At 42.0% G+C, this 14,878-nt stretch overlaps 2 long non-coding RNA genes across 2 annotated transcripts in view; both read right to left on the bottom strand.

Moving 5' to 3' along the window:
- Nucleotides 1-3,196: 3,196 nt before the first annotated feature.
- On the bottom strand, nt 3,197-7,511 carry LOC134472380 (uncharacterized). Its single transcript, XR_010042185.1, has 2 exons — nt 7,386-7,511; nt 3,197-4,470 (listed from the first exon to the last, which is right to left on the bottom strand). It is a non-coding gene; the product is annotated as an uncharacterized LOC134472380 (long non-coding RNA).
- A 440-nt stretch (nt 7,512-7,951) lies between these two features.
- LOC134472379 (uncharacterized) overlaps nt 7,952-14,878 on the bottom strand; it is a 48,601-nt gene continuing 41,674 nt past the window's right edge. The window contains exons 2-3 of the long non-coding RNA XR_010042184.1: nt 10,135-10,270; nt 7,952-9,028 (exon numbers count right to left, since the gene is read on the bottom strand). This is a non-coding gene — a long non-coding RNA (uncharacterized LOC134472379). The remainder of the gene's footprint in view (nt 9,029-10,134; nt 10,271-14,878) is intronic.

The raw sequence follows: 14,878 nt of genomic DNA, 5'->3' as shown, positions 1-14,878 counted from the left end.
TGCTGTCCATGACATGATGCATGTACGGCACTCGAAGTACAATGGACAGTGTCCATCAACTAAATCTCCTAGGACGGTTGTCATGGAGATGGAGAGGAAGGTTGTTGCAGTCTGATTCAGGGAAAGGCTCTCAGGGCATCGCAAATAGGGATTTTACCCACCATGTGCCCAAATTCATCCAGAATGGAACACGATTCCTGGAGTGGGACACTTCATGGATGACAGGGGCTTGGAGCTGGTCAGCCGGACCTGAAGAAAGAAGAGAAGTTTGGGGCAGGATTCCTTCATAATCCATTCAGAACCACTTCCTCTGCAGAAACAGAGTATTCTACCTCTGCATGTGAATCATGCCTTTGATGAATGAATCCGTCCTGCAGAGTCAGATGTCTTCTATTCAATTACCTCCCTTGAGGACATGTGGGTCAATTACTTCTCCTTCTCCATTAATATCCACGTTCAACAAAGAGCATTTCTTGGAATTTAACTAGAAATATTTTCAGCAAGATTAAGAGTTTCACAGAGAGCCATTGATTAACCACACATTCTGAGCTCATTATCCAACCCAATACAGCAAGCGTGTGCTTTCTGGAAGGAACAAAGGAAAGCCCAAGAAGGGTCCCTTGGCTGCCATGCATGAACAGGGCGGATCCTCAGGGCAGTCGGGGAGGAAGTGGGAAATGCTTGGCATTCTGCTGGGTTTGATGATGGCTCTCCTAAGGTAAGTACTTAGTGAAGGCCAGTTTGGGGCCCTTGTGTCCAGTGGCTCAGTGATTGATTGGATGGATTGTTTGGGGAGACAAGTGCACAGGGAGAGATGGAAGGTGTCCTTTGTTCTCTAAGGAATTCTCATCCCCATGTATGGGGAGCCCAGAGCTGAAGACCTGACCATGTTCCCCTTGCTACACTGGTAACTACTGTCATCTATAACGAGGACCATTGCCTCATACACCGCTCTCTGCTCTTTCCTGACGGGCTGCATGTGCTCTCTTAGTCTGCGATTCTGGAAGAGTGCGTGAGTTACTTAGGTCAGGTCACAGACCACGAGCTACCTGCATTTTCCCAGGACAGCACTAGGCCGTGCTTCTCTAGGAGACTATCATTGGGTTAGTAATGGAAACCATTAAAACCAGGCAGCAAAGTTATTCAAAAAGATGTAAGATAAATGTTTTGTCTTTTTATCATGAGGATTTGTTCTTATTACACATTTCCCCCTTCTCTGTCCATGGAGTGTATTATCCTCAGAGAGCTTTTGATTTGTTTTCCCTGTTTAATACCACAGAGCAGTTCCACTGATGACTTTGCTTTACACTCATGTTTATAAATTGGTACCAATAAAGGAGCTGAGGCTTCATTCTTCAGTTCCTTTTGTTTTTAATTTTATCCCAAACCTTATCGCATGCCAGAGTGCTTGGTATAATCCACAGAACAAATTGCACTAGTTAGTATTTAGGTTAAAGATATGTCTCTGGATGAAATTTGTGACCAAGAGAGTGATCCACAAATATTATTTTTTAAAACGTTTATTTGCATTTCCTAAACACGAGAGAAATGCTAGATAGAAATGTCTAACACCTCTCAGCTCGGCACTGGACTCCTGCCTCTGGAGAAGTCACTGAAGGGGTGGGCTGAAAGGCTGTGACCTCACTGGGGCCACAGGTGCCCAAGAATAACTAAAGCAGAGCAAAGCTGGACCTCAGTTCCTGTCCTTCTTATTGTAAACCTGGGTCAGAGCTCTCCTCGGCCCATGCAGGGCCGTGCTCGTCATTGGATCCCTTGTCCATCCAGGACCTGGCTGAACAGGGTCCATGTCCTGCATTTACAGGGCGTCATCTCCTTCGGGACTGAGGACCCCAAGATGAGAGGTGCACAGGGCCGTGGAGCTCGAGGCCCCATCCCGAGCCTGGGATCACCTGGATTGCAGGGAAGATGGCCTGACCCCATGCCTCCACACGTGCGCGCGCGCACACACACACACACGCATACACGCACACGCGTACACACACATACATGTGTGCGCACACACATGAGCACACACCCACACGGGATCCGTTCCTGGGACCGGAGCCCTCCTCGGCCACCAGGACTCCCCAGAGTGTTGGCACAGGCGCTGTAAGGACCAACCCCCAGCCCCTCAAAGCGGCCTCTTCCGTAGACCCTGAGCCCCTGCAAGTGCAGAAGCCCCCAGCTTTCCTATCATCTGTTTCCCTACTCAAGCTGTTTCCTATAGCATGTGCTTCGTTTTCATTTCCGCTTCCTCAGCGTGAGGGCCCTCGTGGACTAGGGACCCGGGGAAGTTGGTCCAGCTGTCTGGGCTTTGCTCCGGGCGCAGGACACAGCCTCTCCTTCTACGCTCTGCGCACCGCAGGCGTCAGGGGGTGCTCTTGCTCCCCGGGGGTGCGCTGGCTCTGCTGAGGCCTTGGGTAGAGTGAAGCCCCGCGGTTTTCCAGCAGCTGTGAGGAGCGGTCAGAGAGCGCCTGGCTCCTGCTCCTCGGTTCCTTCTTCCCAGAGCGAGTGGACATGGGTTCGAGGGGGAATGTGGGCTCCAGTCCTGGGGAGCCGCTCGCAGGTGCACTGATGCCTCGCTTCAGAGCGGCAGCCAGTGCAGAGGCCGCGGCCCGTGGTCAGTGGTCAGTGGTCAGTGGTAGCGGTCAACAGTCAGCCCAGACAGTGGAGCCGAGTCCCCGCGTCCCTCTGCCCGCCACCATTCCTCCTACATGGTGGAAACCGGGGTGCAGAAGGGGCCCGGGGTCCCCACAAGCATCCTCCACAAAAGGGGGGCACTGTGACACACCACAGTAGCCACTGTCATTCTCTATTTTGTTAAGAAGTTTTGTGTTTGATAGATGAGTTTTTGTTTCTTTTTATTACCATCAACAAACTACATTAAAGGAATTAAATAGGTGGAATTGTGGATTCGTTTTTTTTTTTTTCTTCCTCCTTCTGTCTTTCCCTTTCTTTCTTTCTTCCTCCTTTCTTCTATTGTTTTTTTTCCTCCTCCCTCCCTTCGTTGTTCTTTTCTTCTCATGAAAACACATTCGAATCAATGGTGACAACTTACTTGATGACTAACATCGGTTAAAATTATGCATCAGTTTGAAGAATACATCTAGAAATATCAGTATCCCAGAATAACTGTACGCATAAAATTCCAGGTAGGTCTGAACTACACAAGGAAAATATACGTGCAACATCTTGATTTACTTTTAAGTTTTTAAACTTTTAATTACCATCCAGTACAGATGCCCATTTTAGGGTGAGCTGTGCTATTTTAATGTGTGTTTACTGGGCACAGAATAACTTGGTTCATATGCAAAACCACCAAAATGGCTGGAGACGGTGAACGTTCATTTAAGTAGAATAGGCCATGTGCAGAAAGTCAAGTGCCCCATGGCTGCCCATAAACGGAAGTGAAACACCTTGTGTGAAGGAGCCGTGAGTGATGCAGGCTAGGAAGGAGAGGGGACGAGCTGTGTGCTTCACGCTTTCTCCCTGGGAGACAGCCTGGCTGTCACTGCAGACCTGGCCGCCTGCCTGGGCTTCTTCCCCACACCCGTCCCTCACATGCAGGACCGCTGTCCACCTCCCCAGAGCTACTAGGAGGCGTCCCATGGGTGCTTAGAATAAGAGTCTTAACACCCAATCACCACCCTCCGAAAAAGTGCTCCTTTTAATGTGAACTGTGGGAAGCAACTCCTACTCTTCAAGAGCTCAAAAACAAAGTTTTTTTTCTTTCATGTGATCCATAAGGACAGCAGCATCACTGTGGCATACGAAAAACTCTCATCCTGGAGGTGATCCCTGTAGGCTCCACCTTCAGGTGGGCTTCCTGCAGGAGGAGCACTGAGCTACACTCCAGTGCGTGGGCCCCACAGGCCAGGCTTTCCTCCGCTGCTGTGATTTGCTGCCAGGCCAGAATGGAGCCAAAGCTTGGGGTGAATTGTAGAAAACAGTCTGAGAGTAAATGTGCCTGTAAACCTTTGCTTTTTGGTTGGGTCAATCTGATCATAAATCCCATATTTCTGGCTATTTCCAGGAGACCTTGAGTCATGAGTGAGCCCAGGCCAGTGAGGAGAGGTGTCCCACCAAGGGGGCTCTTCCTCCTTTAATGTAACTCAAGTAGTGTCCTTTGCTTTGACGACTGACCTTCAAGCTGACTCCCAGAGAGAAGGACAACTCGGTGACAGGACGCCAGGTGTGTAGCAGTGGCGATGCTGCCCGCCTGGGACTGATTTCCTGTTCCCAGATCCGTTTGGCAAAGCCTCCACTCTCTCCTGAGTGAGGCAGCTGTGCTGCAGGGTAGAGCCCATGGGCTCTTGTGACAAGAAGGAAGAGCTCTCCTGGGCTTAATCCGCACATTGCCCAAGGGGAACTAGCGGATATTCCTCATTCCGAGTCCAAGCCAGGTCCAGAGCTTGGCTGAGGAGTCGCACAGTGATCTTGCCCACTTCCTTCTCCTGGAACGTGTGGCATCTGGAATGACCATAGCAGAAGGTTAGTTGAGAAGCTCATACTCATGCCTTTATGCTTCTCTTTGGAATCAGTTAGTTCCTTCTGAGGAAAGCTGACATTTTGCAGTTCATGATGGTCACATTCACTGCAGAGAACGTATGTTCTCTGTGCATGTATGTAATGCATTTCAGTTCTGGGCAGAGTGAGTGGTGTGTCAGTGTGTCAGTGATTGATAAAACCTTTATCATGTAGGTAAATATTTTTGTTCATTTCTTCCTAAACAGAGTACATGAAATCTGTGCTAACTTTCTGGTAACAAATTATTCCCAAATCTAGCAGTGTAAAGTAATAGACAGTTGTCATCTTAGTGCCCCAGCTCCAGAAGTCCGGGAGGAGTTTGGGGAAGTCTGATTCTGGGTCTGTAGTGGGGACAGTTTCAGGATGCTTTTCCAGGGCTGCCTTCAGGATGATCCCCGAAGACCTTCACCCTGTGAGGCACACACAGAAGACTCCCAGCCCTTCCAGCCGGACTTCTCCAGGGCTGTGCAAGTGCCCTCACTGAGGAAGTGGGAAACAAGGAGACACAATCCCTGCTGTGACCAAGTTTAGGAACAGCATCCATCACTCCCCAAAAACTGTTTGCCAGAAGTAAATCACAAAGTCTAGCCAGGTCTCAAAAGGAAGAGAATTAAGCTCCACCTTTTGAAGAGAAGCCTATCAAAGAAGTTGTTGACACTCAAATCATTAGAGAGAAACCCTACCCAGAGAAAGGGTCGCTTTGAAAGGTTAATGTAATCTGTGCACACAACAAGACTTTGAGGGATGTGAAGATAATGGTTTCAATTCTTTAAAGAAACTAAGAGTTTTCTGAAATCTCTTACCTCATCCCAGCCCACAATAAGCAAGATTAGAAAAGCAAAAGACTAGGAATTCTGAAATTTCCCTAGAAAAAGTCATTCAAGGTCCATTTACCTTTTAAGTGAAGAGGGTATAAACTATGCCAGATTTCTTACTTTAGGGACATTTCCTTTGCCTTCATTTTCTTTTCTTTTTTTTTTTTCTTTTAAAGAGGATAAGATTAAACATAACAAAACAGATCATAAGGAAACAATTTTAAGAAACACAGATTTCAAAGCAAGTGCATGGAGATCTTCACTGTCTATGTTCTTGTCTCTAGTTTTCTTCCAAATAGTTGTGCCCATCTTCACACACACTGAATACATACTGAACATTATAGAACTAATCTAATCATAACGGGATGATGAAGGCATTTTAGGTCTTCAAGACCTGACATTGGGGAAGTCAATGATGACTGCCATAATGTCCCTCATTCTCTTCGAAGTAGCTGTCCTTATTTTTACATATGCTTAAATTGAACATGAGACAAGACTAATATCACTCTGAACAGTGAATAATAGTATTGCTAGATTTTATATCATAAATGCTACAGAATTAGCACTGGGTATCTTAGTGTCTCTTCTTCAGAGTATCTGTTCATTACATCGTGCATTATATAATCTGTTTCCATAAACTGTTTAGAAATTCTCCCCATGTATGAGTCTCTACATGTATATCTAGCCTTTCTGTATTACAGGGAAAAACAGATAAAAACAAGACAACAAAACAAACTCCTAGAAAAACATGAAATGAAAAAGACATATAAAACCACAATATTAGGCGATCTACAGTAGTTACTATGCTTTCTCTTGTTATTTTCAATAGAATTGTCCACATCATCAGGCATGATATAATTGAACATAGCATTGCATAGCTGTTTTAATAAAAACACAACTTTGGAGACATTGTAGGACTTCAAAAGCAGTTAATAAACTGGAATGGGTCTCTTATTACATCTTGTCATCTTCAGGGTAATTGCCTCTACTCTTAGACTTGATACTATCAAGCATACCAAGTTCAAATAAAATCAGTCAAGGCAAAACAGTAGTCTGACAAACCAGCTTCAAATAAGATCAGTCATGGAAAGACAATGTAAGTAATACAGGGGTTCAGTTTAAGTTAATAGGAAATTAAGGATAGTTACCATGGTATAGCCTGCTATTTTTGTGATAGCTATCTGTGCCCTCAAATCTAGTATGAATAAACAGACTGGAACAAAATAAAATCAAACTAATCAGAGCGATAAAACTACTGTGGCTTTTAAATCCTGATACACTATCAACAATGTCCTCTGCCTTCCTTTATTAGGCAATTCCTCAACTTTCCCTTTCTCAGGATGCTTTGTATATTTTGGGTCCCCCCACCTCCTTTAATTTTTAGATTAGGGGGGCATCTCGTTATCTGAGTGGTGCTGAACCTTTTTACCCCTGAGCTGAATCTTGAGCTGTACTCCTTAACTTACTAAAGCCACAAGGTTTTCCTTCTTTCTAGCTGTGTAGTTCTACACTGCACAAGTGTCATAACTTTCCAACCTATCTGCGGCTGCTGGACGAGTTGTCCCTATTTCTCCCTGGTTCCCTGTTACATAAAGCATCGTTTTCTCATTTTTGACTTTTAGTTTATTAACCCTCTTTCAGGTTGAGTATATTTCCTATTCAGAACATCTCAATGGATCCTGCCTGCTAATCTACTCTGCCTGTGTTTCTTTTTGTTGATATATCAAGGCTATCTATATTAGAGATTATAGCCCACCTTCTCTGCCTCATCTCTGCTATTCTATTTTTCTGCTATTACTTGCCCATTTGTCTCCTTCATTCCACTGTCCTCCTTGTTCATTGAGGCCTCTCTGTCACTGTTGCTGGAATCCTGGCATTTTTTTCTCTCTCTCTAGAATGTTCTTTAGTATTTTTTGTAGGGTTGGATTGGTGGCCAAGAACTCCCACAGTTCTTCCTTGTCTTGGAAACTTCTTATTTCTCCATTAATTTTGGCTTCATTTTCTGTGGCTCCACTTTGGATTTGTCCCTGTTTCCATTGTTACCTTGGCTGCATCTGGAAAGGGCATCCACACGTGGATTTCAGACCCCAGGGTCATCGGTAAACCCAAAACTTCTTGTTCAAGGCTCACCATTCCATTCTTTGAAAGTCTGAGTTGCTAAAGTCTGAGCTGCTAAAATAAAACACAGTGAGCTTTTCAAAGAAGTAGCTATTTGCCTCTAGTCAATTTCACATGCTAAGAATTCATAGTTGTCAACGTTTCTTTTCTATTTCCTGTTACATACACTTCTGACCCACAGCCATTTTCTCTTAAATTAATGTAGGAATCTTAATTTTAATGTAATCAGGAATAACAAGTAGAAAGTCAAAAGTCAAACTGTGATGTCAATCATTACAGGGTGTGTCCATTACAGGATATATATATATATATATATATATATATATATACCTTCACTTTCCTCTATAACCTAAACTTACACAGGGACTAATTTCCCTTAAGACTGTCAGAAGCTTATTTGAGGCATTGAATTTATTGGGTTTTTTCATTATAAAAAATGACTTTGTGTACTTTTTCTAGAATCTTTCATTATGTTTGTGTCATGCTCATCTTTGTGTGATACACCTTGCAATAATAATCCGGACCCAAACTATGTGCTATAAAATGTTGGCTGATTAATTGCTCTATTTTTCCCTATTTCTACACACAATTCAGCTTAACCAACACAATATTCTTGTCCCAGGTTACTATAACAGTTTTAATTCATTAAAACATTTTGGTGTCACAGTATAGACATTTGGAATTGTGCTTATCATACAAAATAAGCCAGATTAACACAAAATTGGTTTCGGCCATCTTCAGCTGCCTTTAAAAATACTAAACTGTATCTCTACAGAAAATACACAAATAGCCAACAAAGGTGGTTAGTATCGCCACTTATTATGGAAATACAATCAAAACAAGAGAGATGCCATTTCATTTTTACTGGGATGGCGACACTGAAAACCAGTAATACTCTGAAGTCTTACAGTGTTGGTGAAACATGGAGGATTGGGATCTTTGTATCTCATTCTTGCTGGTTGCAAGGTAAAAAGGTTTGTTTTCAATGGAAAAAGGCAGCTGTTCTTCAGGGAATGAGATAGAAAATTTCCCTACAGTGCAGGAATCCTATGCTTCATATATACACGAAAAAACTGAAAACAAAGCCTCAAATAAATGCACATGTGCAAATTGTCAGAGGAGAAATATCAAATAGTCACAAGGTGTAAACAATACACAAACCTATGAACAAGTAGGAAGGAAATATTCAAACCAGAAGGGGGTCAGGGAAGGCAAGGGGGGGAAGGAAAGAAATGACAAGAAAAGAAGAGAGTAGGAGTAAGAACGAAAACAATAACAAAAAAAATATTAAATTTAAAAATCTACGCACTCTTCGAGGATCTACTGGTTCACAGATGTGTGAACGTAAATTAAATTTAAAATATTAATTTCTGTAACTCAAATCTACCTTTGCAAAACTGGCTGTGTCCTTGGTAAATACCTGGTGTTTACCCACATTTGTGCGGTACAGCAGGCTATTTCATTCATGTGTCCATCAGAGAGCAGGCAGATCACGGGGATCAGCGGGACTTCCATCTTCCTGTCTGATCGCTCTTTTATTGTGAGTGCATTTGAACTCCTCTTCTATTCTGAGATACACATTTCATCACTGTTAATTCTACCTCCCAAGCTCTGCCATAGAGCACCAGAGATGATTCCCTTTCAGATCAATCACTACTCTCCCCATCCTCACCGCCTCCCCATCCTCACATCCCCCTTGTCTCTGCTGACTGCTGCTGAAGCATACTTAATGTCAACATGAGTGTATTGTAATTCTAACAAAGTATCATGCAATGGCTAAAATATAGTTTTATTTAATATAATGATAACATCCAAACTTGGAGCTGGGAATTTAGCTCAGTGACTCAAGTGGTTGCTTGGTAAACAGGGGGTTTGCGAGTTTGATCCCTGGTACCAAAAGCAAAACAAAATTTCTAAAAAATGAACAAACAAAAGAAAGTCATCCAAACTCCAAAATAGTTTTTTTTTTTTTTTTTTTTTTTTTTTGTATTTACAAATTTAAATTCACTTGCGCCCTGTTTCACCTCTAGACAGTCATATTAAAGAATTTTGGTCTTGATGTGCCCTAAAAGCAATACTAAATAGAAACTAGGTGTTCCACACATGGAAAGGGCATGAAAAAGAAAGCTTATCGATAGGATCAAATTCTCCGTTGCCAGTACCAGTACGCTTCCTTCTTTCTACTGGATTATCAAGGGCAGCTGGAGAATGGTGAATAACCTTACACAGTGGAAGCGGAAGCTGTGACTCCTCATGCGGGGCTTCTTTTCAGTGATAATTATATGTTGCAGAGAGACAGTCAGCTTGCAGATGCATATCAGCACTTTAATGCCACTCTGAATCACAGAACTTAGGACTGACTGAGTTAATCACCCAAGAAATTCAATAAACCATCATAAATAAATTTTAGTCCTTATATCATTCATCATGTTAAAAATATGCAAACCAAAGTAGATTCTGTAGTCACTGCTGAAAAGGGTGTACTGCGATAGCTTCTCAGATATATTTCTCTAAGGGAATTTCATAGCATAATGAGCATTTCCATCTCAGAAGCAGGGAACTTGATGAATTCTGGCAGTCAGAACCATGTATTAATTAATACAATTACTTGGCCAGATGGTGAGAAATATCAGATGAGGTTCAAGAGGGAGCGACTGAGATTCAGTGTACTCACAGCAGCTGCCAAATATGAAATGGACTCTGGGAGGAGCACAACATCTGAGGAGCAATGGAATCTTGGCGCGGGTGTGTTTGTACGTACGAGCCTCTGTGAGAAACAAGCGTACAGCTGTGGCAGAGCGAGCTTCAGCCTGTGAGAAAAACAGTGAAATGGGCACGGTGGCCGCACAGCTTCGGGGTGCAGCCTAATGTCCCCAAGACTTGCCCCAAACTAGAGAGAGTCCTGAACCTTACAGTTTCTCCTAGAGATACCCCTGATAAAGTTTAACTGATAAACCACATGCAGTAAGTGATTAACAATAATCAACAATAAAATACAAGAATTGCAACAATATCATCATAAATGCTACATGTGTGTGGTCTCTGTTCTCCCCCACCTCTCTCTTCTTCTCTTTTTCTCCCCTCTCTGGCTCACTCACTGAACCCACCTTTCTGTTACCATGAAGTACCATAAAGTTTGGACCCCAGTCAACCACTGGCAACAGGAACAACAGTCAAGGCACAATCTTAGATAAGTGGTAACCCTTTTGTTTGTTACGCTAGTTAGACAAGTTAATCCCATACCAGCATCATAGTTCCATTGCAGTGTAAACGCCATGAATACACGTGAGTATCCTGTGGAAAATAGATTTACCACGAAGCTATATGCTAACCACAGCATATCATTTCATTTTCTCATGTAAAATACTCTGCCAATGAAAGTGTGTAAATACGCAAGCGTTAATGAACTAAAATCAGTAAATATAATTTATATGTCCCTACTGTGATCATGATGATTTTCCCTAAAGATTGATTCTAAAAAATCATCCTCATCAAACTTCTGCACACAGTAAAAGACGCGTAACTGCAAGGAAACTTACCACTCTCCCCTCAATATCCTTTTCATGAAGGTATGTATCACACTGCACACTCATGAAATAGTTCACAGCTTAGAAAATGCCTATCTGTGATGTGCAAATGAAAGATAAGCAGGAAAAGCTCATATTATGTATGCAAGGCACCAGACACATCTTTTGGCCAAATATTGAGTGGTAGACTATGAAGAGCTGTATCTTTTGAAGTTGACAACTATTTTTTAATTTTATTTTAAAGAGAGTAACATTAAACAGAAAAGAGGGTAAACAGATCATAAGGAAACAATGTAAGAGACACAGATTTCAAAGCAGGACAACCGGAGATCTTCACTGTCTATCACATTGTCTCTTGTTTACTTCCAAATAGCTGTCTATATCTTCACACACAATGAATTCACACAAAACAAAGTAGTATAAAACTGATCAGAACAGGATGATGAAGGCATTTTAGGTCTTCAAGACCAGAAAATAGGGAAGTCAACAATGGCTGCCATAATGTCTCTCATTCTCTTCAAAATAATTGTCCATACCTTCACGTATGTTGAAATTAAACAAAACAAAACTGACTAAAATCACTCTGAACAAAGAATAATAATATTGCTGGATTTCACAGCAAGACACTACGGGATCAGCACTGGGTACCTTAGTGTCTCTTTTACTTCAAAGTATCTGTTCATTTCATTGTGCATTATATTACCGATTCTCATCAACTGTTTAGAAGTTCTACGCATGCATGAGTCTCTATATGTATACTTATCCTTTCTGTATTAGAAGGAGAAACAAAACAACAAAAAGGAATATAATCAAAAATGAAATTCTGGTATAGGAAAATAAAACAAATTTTGCCCAAAGTTGTTAGTATTATATTGGCATTACTACACTGTAGGAAAGCCAAAATTTTCCTGTTGTCTCTCGCAGTAAGTATGGAGGACCACCTGGACTTCTTCCATTGAACAAAGAGCAGTTACCCCCACTCTGGCTAAGCCTGGCCCCATCTCTAGGTACTGATGTGTACAGAGCAGGCTGGGCCATTTCCTCTTCCCTTCAATGGGCTCTAAGCCGTGTAAACAGGGCTGGTGGAGGTGCTGCTGTGTGATCTTTGAAACTCAAGGACAGTGGACAGTCACCGTTTCTCTGTCCCAGTGTCTCCCTAAGCACGAGTGAGCCCAGCAGGAGGCAGAGCCACCACCAGGGATGTCCACTGGGTTTGGGCTTTGGGATAAGCAGCTGTGACTTCCTAGGGCGTAAATGGGTTTCCCATCAGAGCTGAAGCTCTGACCCCTAACATTAACTGCTTCCTCAGCTGTGCTATGAGATTGCTCTTTCTGCATTTCTTTCTCTCTGCAGGCTGCAGAGTGATCTCAGGTCTCCTTCCTAGCCCTGCGCACAGGACTCCTGTCTCCCACCATTCTCACAGTCACGCATCCGCAAGCAACTCCTTTTTTGACTAATAAATAACATCTGGTTAGGCCCTGGGTCAAGGCCTTTGTTCTGATGAGCCTTAATCATGTCCAGTCTCGGGACCCCTTGGCCACCAATAATTATAAATACGTCTTAGTGTCTTTATTCTCACCATGGGTTGCACTGGAAATGGTAGATTGAAATCAGCTCATTAGAATTAAAAAGCTTTTTCAGTGAATCACAAATCAAAACTTCCTGGACAGCAATGTGGATGAAAAAGGGATCTCTCCAGTGGGAGCAATAACTTATCAATACTGTCAGCTTTTCTATGCCCCTAGGATACTAAATTGACTTTTATTTTCACCTCAAGTTTTTGGAAGACAGAGAGATTTTTGGTCAGTTTGGCAGGTGGGTATTACTCTGCTGGTCAGGGGACCACTAAGTTATTAAGCTTCCTGTCCACCCTTCCTGAAACCTCGGGAAGTAAGGCTTTATTTGTTCTTGAAATCCTTCCAGATTTAAAGATCTGGTTGATGAAAATGAAAGAATGTATTGAAATGAATTTTAAAAAAACCTGAACTGTATTTATTTCTGAAAGATGCTTGTTGAGTACTTTGAAAAATAAATTTGATGTTGCTTGTACTTTGATTACTGATACTCTTCTTGCTGCTTAGGAAACCTAAGGCTTAGAATTTTGACACAGATCTGTGTAATAGAACTCGGTAATACACTGTCAGTTCGGTTCCATTGTCCCACTTTTTAAACAACTGAGAGACCAGCTGCATAGCTATCTTAAATGTGCCCTTTCAAGGTGTACAACAACCTGGACATGGTGGCCATGCCTGTTACGCTGACCCTCCGGGAGGCTAAGGCAGAGGTACTGGGAGTTCAAACCCAGGCTGGGTGACATGGAAGGCCTGGTCTTGGAATAAAAACATAAACAGTGGCTGGTGATACAGCTTAATATGAAGACCCTGACTCAATACTCAGAAGGACCAAAAGAGGAAACAAAACTTGTAAAATATGTACAAAATGTTTTTGGGGTATGTTTAGGAATTTTTGGAGTCCTCACTAATATCCAATACTGGAAGAGTTTGCAACCCAGGAAGAAGCCCAGAATCCTTTGCCCACTGTCCTTTGGTCACCTTTCCTGGCTGCCTCCCACAGGGACCACTTACCTCTCTGTGAACTTGCCTCTTCTGCACATTCACGCCTGTGGAAGCAAGGCTGCCTGGGATTTGGTGAATGGCTTCTTCCGCTGACTGTAACCTTTGTGAGATCCCTTCACCTTGTAACATTTCTTGGGCCTTCATTTTGTTTCATTGTTGGAAAAATAATCCATCCTACAGGTATACCATGTTTTGATTATCATTTTATTGACCGTCATTTAGGGTATTCCCACTTTTGGGTAGCAGTAATGATCCTGAAATGTTCATGCCTGTCCATGTATTTGTGTGGGAGTATGTTTTTAACTTGCTGTTCAGTTGTGGGAACACAAGTATGCAGAGTCATTCTGTTCTAAATTTTTCGTAGAATTGCCAAAATATTTTAACAAGTAGATGCAAATCTCACATTCTCACTAGGAAGGTACAAAGGTTTTAACTTCTCCACATCTTTCAACATTTCTCATCACTGCCTGACTTTTGGAGCAGAGAATCAGCTATAACCCTCTTAGGAGCTGTGGATTGATACTGTGGTTTGGTTTTCTCTAATAGGCAATGACTTTGAGTATTTTCATGAGGTTATTGTTCGTTTCTATATCTTCTCTGGAGAAGCATCTGTTCAGATTCTTTCTCCATTTTTTTTAACTGTGCTGTTGTCATTTAATTATTGAAACATGAATCTTTCATTTCAGACACAAATTGTTTGTTAAATAGTACCTATGAGTTTTCAATATTTACTCATAAATCATGAGTTATCTTTCACTTTCTACCTGGCGTCTGATGAAACATAAATAATTTAATTTTGAAAAAAGATGCATTTTTTTCTCTTCTCACTTTTGCTTTGGATATATATTCCAGAAATCATCACTTCATCCAAGGTCACAAAAACATAAGCTGACATCTTATTTTGGGAATTTCATAACATCCTTTCTACATTTCAGTATACATCATATTTTTTTTTAATGTCATGAGATGTAGGCATCACACATAAGTATTTTGCATGTGGATATCCAGAGTTTTCAGTATCTTTTTATTATTTATTTATTTATTTATTTATTTATTTATTTTTGGAAAAACATAAGGTTCCCTTTTCAATGAATTTTCTTGGAATCTTTGTTCAGAACCAATTGACCATAACTGCAGGATTTACTTGGGGAGTCTCAGCTCTCTGCTGTTCAGCACTGTAGGTCTATAGAACCTTTCTCTTCAACAGACTTTCATTCCACATTCCAAAACGGGGGTACAGCAAACTCAAATAAGTTCCGAAACAGAAGATGGGAGTCCGTCAGAGGGGTTCTTCCTTTTGAGGATATTTTATCTC

Source organism: Cavia porcellus, unplaced genomic scaffold (assembly GCF_034190915.1).
Source record: "Cavia porcellus strain 051 isolate PalLab524CR breed Dunkin Hartley unplaced genomic scaffold, mCavPor4.1 scaffold_23, whole genome shotgun sequence".
NCBI lineage: Eukaryota > Metazoa > Chordata > Mammalia > Rodentia > Caviidae > Cavia > Cavia porcellus.
Note: the sequence above shows the minus strand (reverse complement) of the source record. Positions and strands in the feature narration are given on the sequence as shown.